Here is a 13,404-nt window from a genome sequence, read left to right as displayed (position 1 = left end):
TAAATTAGAATATAATTAGCAATCTTCGTGTCCTATTGTTTATATTAAGCCATTACAAATATTGACCTTAGCAGAAGCTACTTTATATAGTTCTCCTCCACCAAAGCAATGAGAATACTCTGGTGAATGACTAATATGTTCTATTGACTTCTTTCTTCCATTTCTTTTTCTATTTAGTAAAATTAGTTTAAATGACAAAGTCATAGCAATGCAATTTATTTTGTTGTATTAGAATATTGGCTGAGTGCATTTGATCATTCAATCAAGTCTTTCTGTCAGTATCAATTTGTTATAGCATTTGATATTCTAGTAACAGAATTTTGTCATAATGGTCTGACCATTTGCCATCTAAAATGAACTTTTAATTGGCCTACATTAAAGCAAAAGGGAGCACTGTGTTTGTATTTTCCTATTTAGTTTTATTGTGTTTTTAATTTTATATTACAAATTTTAAATTAAACTAGACACACATTAGCAGTAAGCACTACTTATTTTTAAAATCTATTCAACATGTACTTCACATCATGATCCATTATGTGAATATATATGTTTCCAATTATCTCTTATATTCATTTGAATATTGATGTATACTTGCAAACATGTTATTTGCCTATTATTGTGAACTCTAGTAATAAACTGTTGTATTAGATTTTACTTTGTAATGTAGATCCCCAATAATGACCAATACTTATGATCTCATACTTATTATGTCTTGTTGGTTAGAAATTCACTCATGAGCTCACTGCAGCCTTTTGTTTTGGTTCTCTCGTGAGATGGGTTCCAAGTGCTGACTAAGATTGTCAAGTCATCTTGAATGCTCAGTTTTGTGGAGGATGTGCATCCAAACTTGGCAACTTGTTGTGTCCCACCACTGTGTGTCTCGACATGTCTACCTGATGATATTATGACCACATTCCCACAAAGACAATGCTTGAAGAGGAAAAGGAGGATGCAATTCATAACAAGTCCAGTCTTTTAATTAACTAAATTCTTATGTGACGTCATCATGTCTCGTCTTCACTGTGGTATTTATGCCGGCAAACAATAAATCCAAAAGAGATGGGGATTTAGCTCAGTAGAAGAGCACTTGCCTGAAAAGTACAAATTCTAAATTCTAGCTTCAGCTTTGCAAAACAAACAAAAAATACCAAACAAACCAACAAATAAGAATTTCAAGAGATACTGGTGGATAGAAGCTTCCAACTACTGTGAATATCAGGAAGTAACAATTTAAAACTCCTAGAAAATGCTTCCCACACAATATAATTATACTATGACTTTCTGTTTTCTTGGGAAAAATCCAACAATATATCCTCCTGTGAATATATCCTGACTAACCTTCATCTTTTTGAGTATATGTATTCTTAACAAGTTTGCCAAATTCCTATAAATGAAGATATTATCTAAATGTCATTGATTTTAAAAAGCATTCTTATAGTCTTTTAAAGTGGAAAATGAATTGTTACAAGTATATAGATAGTTTTTAAAAAAATTTCATTGTCTTTATTTTCTCATGTTTTTGTTTTTAAGTTGTAAGTTAAATTTATTAGTTGTTGATATATGTACTTAAATATAAAGACATGTAAGTATCACCTAGTGTTCGACATTCTTTCCTCTAGGTCCGTGAGGTAGCTAAGGGAACAAAACAAGTTAAAAAAAATCTTACTTTTATATTGTATGTATATAAATGTGTGTGTACTCATTTGAAGGAAAGAGTGAGGAAATATAAACAACTTAAATAAGTACATACATTAGTTAGCAACAGGTAGGATAAAATTAAGTAGGGAAGAGAGATATGAATGTAGAAAACAATAATTTTGCTTGCAAATGGTAATGCCTATGTTTTAAATTAGAGTTCTCTCTCTTTTTTTTTTCTCATGGATGGGGTTATACCATTTGAGCCATGTCCAGATTTCTTTTTTTGATTGATTGGAGATAGACTTTTAGGGACTTCTCTGCCTTGGCTGGCTTCGAACCATAATTCCTAGATCTCTGCCTCCTAAAGAAACTAGTAGCACACTTCTACTTTTAAATATAGTGGTTAAATAGTATTTATTAATGAGTCAACATTTGGAAAGACTTGACATGCTCCTGAACGAATAAGCAGGTAACTTTCGGGTGATGCAGCACTTGGGGTCCACCACTGAAGAAGTGACAAGCCAGGGAGAGTGAGGTTTGATTTTAAAGCAGCAGGAAGCTTGTACACATGGGCTAGAGAACAAATGGGAAGTCACATCAGATCCAAGTCAGATTCAACGCAGTCCTTCAGTATAAACATTTTTTTAGTCACCCATCCTCCATGAGAAATAATTGGTTTGCACATAGTTTTTCAGCCATGGTTAATACATGAATTAATTTTGTTAGGCACTCTATTGATGCTGTATGGGATGGTAATTTAATCCCAGAAATAGTAATGGATGTAATCATGGGATGGGATTTTGGTTAGATTGTAGAAGTATAACCAAAAATGCAAGCATGGGCTGGGAATATGGCCTAGTGGCAAGAGTGCTTGCCTCGTATACCTGAGGCGCTGGGTTCAATTCCTCAGCACCACATATACAGAAAATGGCCAGAAGTGGCGCTGTGGCTCAAGTGGCAGAGTGCTAGCCTTGAGCAAAAAAGAAGCCTGGAACAGTGCTCAGGCCCTGAGTTCACAGCCTAGGACTGGCCAAAAAAAAAAAAAAAATGCAAGCATACAAGACAGAGCCTATAATAGACAAAGAGACATGAAGAAAGGAATTTTGCCTGAGTGGCTAAGATATGGATAAGCCACTGGCTGCAATGGGCAAATAGGCCCAAGTTTATATGGTAGTACCAGATCAGTCATTCACAATAAAACACACAATGCATTTCTGGTTGGAAATATGAGTGTAAAGTCTTGCCTCCACACTGACACTTTGAAACACTTTTAAATTCCCTCGCCACTATATCAGAGATAGAGCATTTCTATAGTTTTAGAAACACTAAGTACATTTTAATACATTTACTTATTGTCTAGGATCATAAAAATATTTGTACATATAGAAGTCCCCACATTCACCAGTTGTACTTCCACAGTCTCTTAAGCTACATTTTTTCCTGCAGGCTGACTCTAATATCGCGTGACCTTTTTCTATAACAAACTGGCCTGAAATACTAACATGGTATAATGTCAAAGATCTTATACCATCTGTCTTTGTACATACTTTGTATTAATCATTCACCCAAAAGGTTTTCATATATTCTTTAAAAGGCCAAAGACCTTTAGATCCATTTTTATTGTTCCCTGCATCATTGTAATGTAATAAATCATTACACTATTTGTGTAGATAAGAAAAAGCACTATTGGAAACTTGAAATAAAAGAGCACACAATCAAATTAATGTTGAATATGTCTAACATTAGTGTACATATTTATTGTTAAAAGGAATCATTTGGGATTAGAACAAAGGCATATATGTGAAAGAAATGAATTTAGAATAAATATAGAATATATATAGCAGAGTATTTGGCAATCCATTTGTTAAGAAAAAGTTTGTAAGAATTCTAAGGTCTACCTGGTGCTTATTAATTTTCTTTAGAACAATCATGTGAAAAGTAAAATTGAAGGTTTAACTTTCCTGTATAAGAAATACTAATCTCTTTAATGTTAGTTGAGGAGGGCATAACCCTCTTTCTTCCCATTAATGAATATATATGTTCTGCTTTAGACAAGATTTCTTTTATTATGCCCTTAACTCTCTGTAAAAGGAGCTTTTGACACAGAAATGTTCCACATTTATAACTATAGTCTTAACGATGGACTATTTTACCCCTCTTCACTTAGAGTTATTTTAATAAATCATGTACACAGCCATCTGAAGCCTAAAATTGATACTATAAGAAATGTACTGCAAGATGCGAAGGGTAGTATTAGAACTCAACTGTGTTAGAATGTCAAATTTAAAATTTGGGCATTAAAATTAAAATCAGAACAAATACAGCATTTTCTGTAAATCTTTTTTTTATCCTATCATAGTGTGTCTAAAAGCTTTGAGTGAAATAAAGCCAAAGCAAATAACAATTAAAAACTCACTGCACATTCTGAACAGTATACACACAGAGAAAGATGTATAAATACCAGTGTAACTACATATGATAGAGACTCCTTGAATACAACCCCACTCACCTCCCCAACAGTCCTATTTGATTGTGTATGTAACTAGTGTACTCTGTCTTTTAGCGAGCTCTGAAGTATGAGCATTGTGATGTGATACAGATCAGATGATGTAATAGACTCAGTCAATGCTACAATGTCAAACATGAAAAAGCTTGATTGAAAACAGACAATATTCTGATCACCTTTATGAAAAAAATTCAAAATTGTAAAAAAAATGTAAAAATTAAACCATATTTAAAATTGAAAAAAAATACTACCTCAGAGAAGGGACCCATTTGGTGTAACTGTGTAATGCAAATCCATTGTAATATCAGACCAACACAGAGCACATGGATTACTGTGTGTCCAGTGACAAAAATGCACTTATCCAAGACTGGATATGTATTGGTATGTCTCGATAGTTGTTATTAGTTTAATGAATCCAAAGGCACAGAATAGAAAGGGGATCAGTATCAACTGTTGTGAACTTTTTAGTGTGTTAGTCACAAATCTAAATGTGTCTTAGATATGTAATTCAAGTTCAAAAAGATCAAAATAAGATACTTGAATCTAATTTGCCTAATTGTTTTCCTCATGTTGGTTTTTCAACATACTAGAAGAAGAACATTTATTTACAGAATGAACTAGGCAATATATCTCTTTACCAATATTTATTATTACTTCCTATATATAGTGAGATACAAAAGAATTGCTCCTGGAGCTTAGAGATGTCCTGGAATATTTATTAGTATATGCATAATTAGGAAAAATTATAATTTATAAATTTCAGGGCTTACTTCTCAGAAAGGGCAAGATAACTAAGAGTTCTAACCACTTAATGATAAAGGTTAAAGATGCATTAACATGCAAGCATGCATCCCAAACTAGAAGAAATTCTAAAATAAATAAATAAAAACTTGTACAGGATATATTAAATATTTTATAGAAAATAGTAGTCAATATTATAAACAGTTACAACATGAAGACTACAGATTGTTTCACTAATCATCTTGCCTTGTTTCCTCATATGCTGTAGGTGGTCATTGAAGAAAAGGTATTTTAGTGGTTGGTCATATTTCTATGTCCAGAAATTTCAGTAAGAACAAAAGTTAGAGAGTCCATTCATTTCAAAGAGGGTTTCATAACAAAGACATGAGCAGATACGGCACAGAACAAAATGGACATATTAGTTATAGGCTCAGGTCTAAAATATGTTTTGGGATCTTGGCCATTATTTTTATCTTAAGTTCCGTTGTGGCAGCCAACTCTGGCAAACTGATTCATATAAATTTCTTGAGTTCATCAGAAACAAAAATAAATTATTCCAACTGAATTTTTGTTAGTATGGCTCATTTAATTGAATAAATTTAGGTATTTTAAAAATCATTTTAACGAAAAAAATCATTTTAACGGCTGTTTATCTTTGTTACTGAAGCATGGTTTAGACTATGGTTGAGAGAACATTTCCAAAATATTTAACTACATTTTTTCCTTTAATATAATATAATTACAATAATCAATGTGACTGATAGTAATTGCCACTCAGGCCTTACCGGAATCTCTCCTCCTCAGGGATAAAAAAGAGAGTAAAGGTCAAGGTTAAGTTCCAAGCAATTACAATGAATGTCCATGGTCTTCCTTCTATCCCGGGTCTCTAGAGTAATATACTAAAGAGAACATTCATAGATTTAGTAAAAGAAACTTGAGTACTAACTTTTAGAGTAGATTATTAATAAACACTGTTTTGACAATAATTGAAGTTTTTATCTTTGTTCAGTTGGCTCATCTTCTTTTTGATATACTCAAGCTTTTAATTTTCTGAAGGAAACTTTCAATAGTTGTAACATGTGCATAATTGAGAGATCAGAATGAGAACAAATACAGAAAGTGTCAATCTATAGGCTCAGAATTTGTGAAAATTACAGAAAACCTCATATCACAAATTTATAAAGCTGTTAGCAGAGCAAGTCACATACAAAATCCACACATTTGCATGTAAACCCAGTCCTCAACTACATACATCTGTTGAAAGCTGAAAGAAAAGAGAATAATCCCAAAAGCAGCCAGAAAGAAAATGTTACCTTCAGATGAATGTGGATGAGATTACACATGGGACATATATAGCATATACTATTTTACTTTAGAAAAGACATGACTTTATTTTTTATCATACAGGGAAATAAAACTAATGAAACAAGACAATAAAATATTACAAGTACTTGCATACACATGGGGGAACCCCCAAAGGACAAATGTGTAGAAGTAGAAAATGAAAAATCTTGTACAAGCATGAGTAGGACAAACAAAATGAGAAGATGCAAAAAAAAAATATGGAGCACAGCAGAAACAATGCATTAAAAATCTAGTCTTCTAACATATGAATTGAGGACTAACAAGATCCTGTTTCAAAATATATGTTAATGGACATTTTGGTGTATGCTTTCTTAATATTTTAATCACCTTTTTACAATCTTTAGGTGGTTATACAAAGGGGTTACTATACATGTCAGTTCAGAAGTATCTTGATAGATTTCACCACATTCATCATTGCCCTGTTCCTCCAATCTAACCCTTCCCTTCAAATTTTCAAGTGTCATAGTATGCACTTTTGTTACATACCCAAAATAGTAACTGTATAAGGTGATGGGTATGTAAATCTATTTCATATGTTACCTTACAAAATTAAAACATCATATTAGAGATACAGAATTCCGTTTTAAAACAGCATTTTCCTCAATATCAACTACATTGTAAAAAGCAGTAGGTGATTCTTTATTATAGTCATGTTCCTACTCTGACTATTCACATGAAGATATATCCTAATATATCAAAAGGAGAATTCCGTCTTCTTCTCATCACTTTGAGGAATGCAGGCAATTTTCATATGTAAATCCAGCATTAACAATTATGAGTTCAATTCAGAACAATGAGCTTGCCTCTTTAAAAAGTCTATTGCAAATTGGCCTTGCAGATCCCCATTTAATTATTAGCAGGCTTTTAATGTAGAACTGTGTTCCAAAAGGATTGAAAATGCATTTTATTCTCAAACTCTCACAGGAGATTCTTTCTTGGAAAATAGGCAATGCAGAGACCATGACCTCACTATGAGGTTATTTAAAAGTATTGAAAATAGATAAAATTATAACTGTATACAATAGATCTTATTTCAAAACAGTTATTTCTATCGCATACAACAGCAAGAAGAAAAGATACAAAAGTGGAAGGTTAGTAACTTGACTTGAATTATTGTTCTTATTGTTAACAATTTTTTTAGAAAAGGAAAGTTAGTGGACTTCTAATTATAGATATTAGAAATTCTTTTCAAATATGTTTCATGTAGAATAATGTCCGTTAATAATGAGGGAACCCAAAAGATAAACAAATATTACAACATTTTAAAGTCATTGTTCTGAAAAATATGGAAGTCTGAAATTCTTTCCTATTTGACCTGGGGAGCTTTAATTAGCATACATTTGAAATGGGCTTTATTCACTAGACTTGAATTCGGGAATAATGTCTAAGTTGGACATTGAGACCTAATTGAATTGCAATTTCTGAATAGAAAAAAATTGCCCCAAGTACAAGATAGCCTGACAGATATTGTATATCCTAATTTTAAGAATATTCTTATGGAAAACTGAGATTCTTTGTATAGTTGTTTCTCTGGCTGATAGTTTGAGCTCCCCTATCTTACAAATGGCTAGGTCTGAAATGCCATAAAGAACCAGAATAGAACCTGTGAATATTTATTTCTTATCCTGGTAATCTAATGTATACTATTCTAGTGAAAAATTTTGGAAAATTGTAATGTTGATACATTCTAGATCTAGGCATGGGATACTTCAAATGTCTATGTGATCTTTGGATAATGTTACCTCTAAGCACACTGCAGACTCTAAGGCAATATTTTTGCTCTTCCTGTTTTGACTTGTTTCTGGATAAACAGGAAACTGACATTATAATGAAACTGTTATTATTAAATCTCGAAAGGAGCCAAATGATTTAGGGATGAATTTTTAAAGTTAAATTATGTTTTTATGTTCTGGTTTTACTATAGCTTGGTGTTACAGTTTATTTGAGTAAGAAGGAGGAATGTAATTCTAGTTAGTAAGGAAAAAATTACCTAGCTAAACTTGAGTGTTTTTAATATTTTTGTCTTGTGTAACCTATTGCAAAGGCTTCAGAGGATACATATTTAAAGTTGCATTCCTAAAGAATTACAAAGCAAGATAGATGTAGGATGCTTTAGCTATGTACTGTTACATTAGAGGACACAAAATGGAAAGATCATGACACAAATCTTATTAAGCTCTTCACTTGGAGATGTAGTCAAATATTAAATCTGTTCATTTGAAACAAAAAAGACCATTCCTGAATAACTTAAAATATGCATATATAAAGTATCTTTCTGTGTGTTTTTGTTTCTTGCATATATATATATATATATATATATATATATATATGCTTTCTTTGAACATAACTGGGGTTTGAATTCAGTACCTTGGACCCTTCAAGCAAGTACTCTGCTACTGGAGCCATGCTTTCAGCAAGTTTTGCTTCAGGTTAATATTTTACATAGGATCTAGCTTTTCTAGTGGGCTGGCTTGAGATCCAGGTCTTCCTACCTACGCTTACCTTATAGTGTGGATTATCATCATAAACTTCACCATTCCCAGCTTATTTTCTGAGCTGGAGTTTTCATTGATCTCTGCCTACCATGTCGCGGGAACTATGGATATGTATTACAATGCCCAGACCTTTTCCTAATATTTTTTTTGAATAAATATATTTTAATAGGAGTCACCCAGTGGTACCATTGTAGAATATGCTAGTGAAGAAGAAAACGTCTTTATTGTTTTCGAGGTTAAATATTCAGTTTATATTTTTATGGGTCATCTGTTTGTATTCTCTTGTGATTTTATTCTGCCACATCTATTTTCTGGCCTTAATGATCTGCCTTTGATTACTTAGGAAAAAAATCTTAATAGATTAACAGAAAAACATACATTGTGAAGCAACATAAAGCCATGTGAAGCCAACATGAACTCTGCCAAACACCATTATACATCTAAGAAGGATATTTTGCTTTCAGTTCAGCATGTCCATCTCTGATGCTAGTTTTGTAAAACTGAATAACTCTATTCAGAAAGCTGCTAACAGTAATGAAGAAGGAGTGCCGTGTCTCTAAGAGTCACAGAAGAAATTAGGAATGAAAGGAAAACTCAGTCTAGAGCATGGGTACTACTTGAAGTCTTAAGATTCTATTTTTTTGAGGAATTGCTGAAAGAAGTATTTAAAAATGACTTAATTGCTGCTCTGTTCCTCTGTAACTAAACATCATGGGTTCTTCATAGATTACATGCTCAAAAAGTGGGAGTAGCATGCTCTGAAAGTCATGTTTCTGGCCCTCTAACATCCAAAGTTTTCTTATAAAATACTTACATAGGTCCAAGGGAGAGCTTACCGTTTTCAACCAAGTCCAGATTCTACCAAATAGAAGATTCAGATCTCATAGAACTACTCCTTACTTCAGGCCTTCAGAGTTTAAACCAACTGAATTTAGAATGAACTAACTAGATTTGAAGGGTGGGTATGAAGAAGGAGCATGGGACTATCATCCTATGGTCCTTTTTGATGCCGTCCTCAAAGAATTTACATGTGTAAATTCTAGAAGAGATTTGTAGGGTGAGAATGAAGGAGCACAGAGCTTGCCTACTGTCCTCTGTCCTACCATTCTCAAAGAATTTGCATTTACTCATCTGTCTGTAAAATCTCTCTGCCTCACTCTTTCAAAGTATTTGGAGGTTCTGTTGCATGAAAAACCATCAAGTCCAATCCATTTATGATTAATTTAAATCCCAGACCCTTTCTTTACTGTACAATTTGGAATAGACAATGAACTTAAAAGTTCCACACCTTTAATTCTGTTATATAATGGTCAGTGGACAGGTGCCATTCAGAAGCCACTAGGGATGTAAACTCCATCATCTACAGCCATAGATAAACTCATTAGCATATAAACATGACGTTTCATTTTGAAGATTGCAGACAATGTAGCATTTTATAGCTAGAAATGGGGAAAATGAATATATACTTACAATGTCACAGTTCCACACTAGACTGTAGAGCAGAAGTAGTGACTCACATGCAGACTCTGAGTACAGAACCCAGAGGCAACTTATATAGAACTCTGAAAAGAACCCAGAGGCAACATATATAAAAAATATAGATATAAAAATATAGTATTAACCAAGTAATTGAAATCAACTTCACCCATGATGCCTTGTGAATATCTTGACTTCAGTGGGATTTCTTTCTAACTGCAAACTACAATATAATTATTGATGATGATGCAGCAAACCCAGATAGAAAGATAGACCTTCAAATATCTTATTGACAGGCCTTATAACTGTCAAGGTAATGAAATAAGGAAAATTTGGGAAGCTACCACAGAATGGATTTAAGAAAACGTGAAAATTGAATACAATGTCATTGATAATTGAAAACAACAACAACAACCACCACCACCACAACAACATTTGGAATATTCATAGAAATTTCTCCAGCTGATGGTTGTTTGTTCCGGTTACCTTTAGATAAAAAGCATTTGTGGCAGATAGTTCAATTTGCAAATGCCTGCTTCTTTCTAGGTAGAGGTCTGCAAAAACACATCAGCAAGTCTGGTTTAGCTTCTCTTCAATGGTATGACTCCACTTTCTTTTTCTTTTCGTTTCTTTTTTGTTACTTGTGTTGCTTTGTGGGCTGTTTTATTTTTTCTTTTCTTTTGCTGGTACTGGACCTTGACCTCTTGGCCTTGTGCTATTTCTCAATCTTTTTGCCCATGGCTAGTCTTTTACTAATTGAGCTACATATCTGGTACATAATTTTGTCAGTCAATTGAAAGAGGAATCTCTCAGTTTCATCCACTTAGACTGGAGATCTCTAACACTAATTAAAGAAACCAAAGAATTTATATCAAGTAAAATAAGTTTGTCAAATAATTGCAAAAAAATACTTAAATACGTTAGATTAAACCAAATTAGCAAATTTATTACCTAAAATTATTACTCTGTTACATATAATCTGAAAACACTTTTCAATCTAAATGATTTGAAACACCAAAGTATCATATATTCTATAAACTCATTTACAATAGTTACTGTTTTGTCACAACTAATGCTCATTTAATATCAAAGTTCAATATGAATGTCTCAGTACTTAGAATCTAGTAAACCTAAAGTTTTTATTTTTATTTTCTATTTCTAGGCTTTGAACTCTGGGCCAGGGTGCTTTTTTCAAGCTCCTTTATCTCAAGACTAGAATTCTACCACTTTAACTACAGCACAACTTCTGGCTTTTTCCATGATGAATTGGAGATGAGTCACCTGGACTTTCCTGCCTGGTCTGGCTTCAAACCCTGATCCTCAGATCTCAGTCTCCTTAGTAGCTAGGATTACAGGCATGAACCACCAGCCCTCAGCAAAGTTTGAGTTTTGAAGTATGATTAATATGTACAATCACAAAACATTGACAAAAAGTAATCATAATAAAACAATATTGAAGATTCAAATTAATAATGATTTTGCTTATAAATTTTTGCAGTTTCTATTTTTAGCACACACATATATAATATGCATACATACATGCACATTTAACTGCATAAGAAAATATAATTCCTTTTAAAATAAGATAATCTTTCTAACCCAGTAGTAGATTACTGCAATCTGATTTTTCCTTCACTATTTTGAAGAGCAACTTTGAAATATAGTAAATTGAGTTTAATTTTAACATTATAGCACACATTGACATAATGCTCACAATGATATAAATTTTAATGTAGAGGTATATTTACCTGAATATTTACCAGATTATAAGGTTTTAATGTATTTTCTATTGGTGATGAGAAGTAATAATTTGAAAAAAATAATGGAAAGGTTACAATAAAAGAAGATAATGTAATAAGCAAAAATGAGAAGTACATAAAATGTTTGTACTTATCTGATAATATCGTAAAACACCTCATTTTCTATTATCTATGTCATTCAAATTAGTGGTGTCCATTTTCAATTCCCTGCTCAAATCTTGCTGTTGTATAATCAAATTTAGAAGTAAGTGAAGCAGACAGGCAGTTCTATTTAAAATATTACTTATCCTTACATTGCTATATTTTAGAATTTCTGTTTTTTAAAGAATTTGAAAATCATGACAAATTGTGTGAATAAAAAAAAACAAATCTGCTTTTCGTCTTTCGGCTCGTAGGAGGCAAAGGTGCAAGTTTCTTCGGTGGTCCCGAATCCGGGTTCATCCGACACCAGCCACCTCCACCATGCCGCCTAAATTCGATCCCAATGAAATTAAAGTCGTGTATCTGAGGTGCACCGGTGGCGAGGTCGGCGCCACATCTGCTCTGGCCCCCAAGATCGGCCCCCTGGGTCTGTCTCCAAAAAAAGTTAGTGATGACATTGCCAAAGCAACGGGTGACTGGAAGGGTATGAGGATTATGGTGCAGCTGACCATTCAGAACAGACAGGCCCAGATAGAGGTCGTACCTTCTGCCTCTGCCCTGATCATCAAAGCCCTAAAGGAGCCATCAAGAGACAGCAAGAAACAGAAAAACATTAAACACAGTGGAAGCATCTCTTTTGATGAGATTGTCAGCATTGCCTGGCAGATGTGGCACCGATCTTTAGCCAGAGAACTTTCTGGAACCATAAGGAGATCCTGGGCACAGCCCAGTCTGTGGGGTGTAATGTTGATGGCCGCCATCCTCATGACATCATAGATGACATCAACAGTGGTGCCGTGGAATGCCCTGCTAATTAAGAAGCACAAGAAGAACTATTTCAATAAAAGAACATCTTGACTACGAAAAAAAAGCCAAAAAAACAAAAAACCCAAATCTATGTATCAAGTAAGATCCCATTATTATTAATTTTAGAATGCTTTGCAAGCCATTGAAATGATGTACAAGAGAAAGTCCCTACAAGTGAATCTTTTTTCCCCAAAATTTTAACTATGTATAAAGGTTGTTGAATGATTGAACATTAAACTTTGGCTTCATAACTGAATTAAATTTACGAGTCACAATTAAATATGATGTGCTTTTAATGAAATAGCTTGTGACAAACTTAATGAATGTATTGCATTATCATCTGTGTCCAGCCTGTATATTTTTTCCATTGCCCATTAGTTATAATAGTAATTGTCAAAGGAATTCCTTTCACTGTTTTCATCCATAGAAAAACAGAAAGAAGGATTAAATATATCAATGTACATTTTATTGATTT

General features: G+C 33.1%; 1 pseudogene; it reads left to right on the top strand.

Annotated features, from left to right (window-relative positions):
- Window positions 1-12,411: 12,411 nt before the first annotated feature.
- On the top strand, window positions 12,412-12,985 carry LOC125351232 (annotated as a pseudogene).
- The last annotated feature ends 419 nt before the right edge of the window (window positions 12,986-13,404 follow it).

The sequence above is a fragment of the Perognathus longimembris genome, chromosome 5 (assembly GCF_023159225.1).
Source record: "Perognathus longimembris pacificus isolate PPM17 chromosome 5, ASM2315922v1, whole genome shotgun sequence".
Lineage (NCBI taxonomy): Eukaryota > Metazoa > Chordata > Mammalia > Rodentia > Heteromyidae > Perognathus > Perognathus longimembris.
This window is presented reverse-complemented; position numbering and strand designations above follow the sequence as displayed.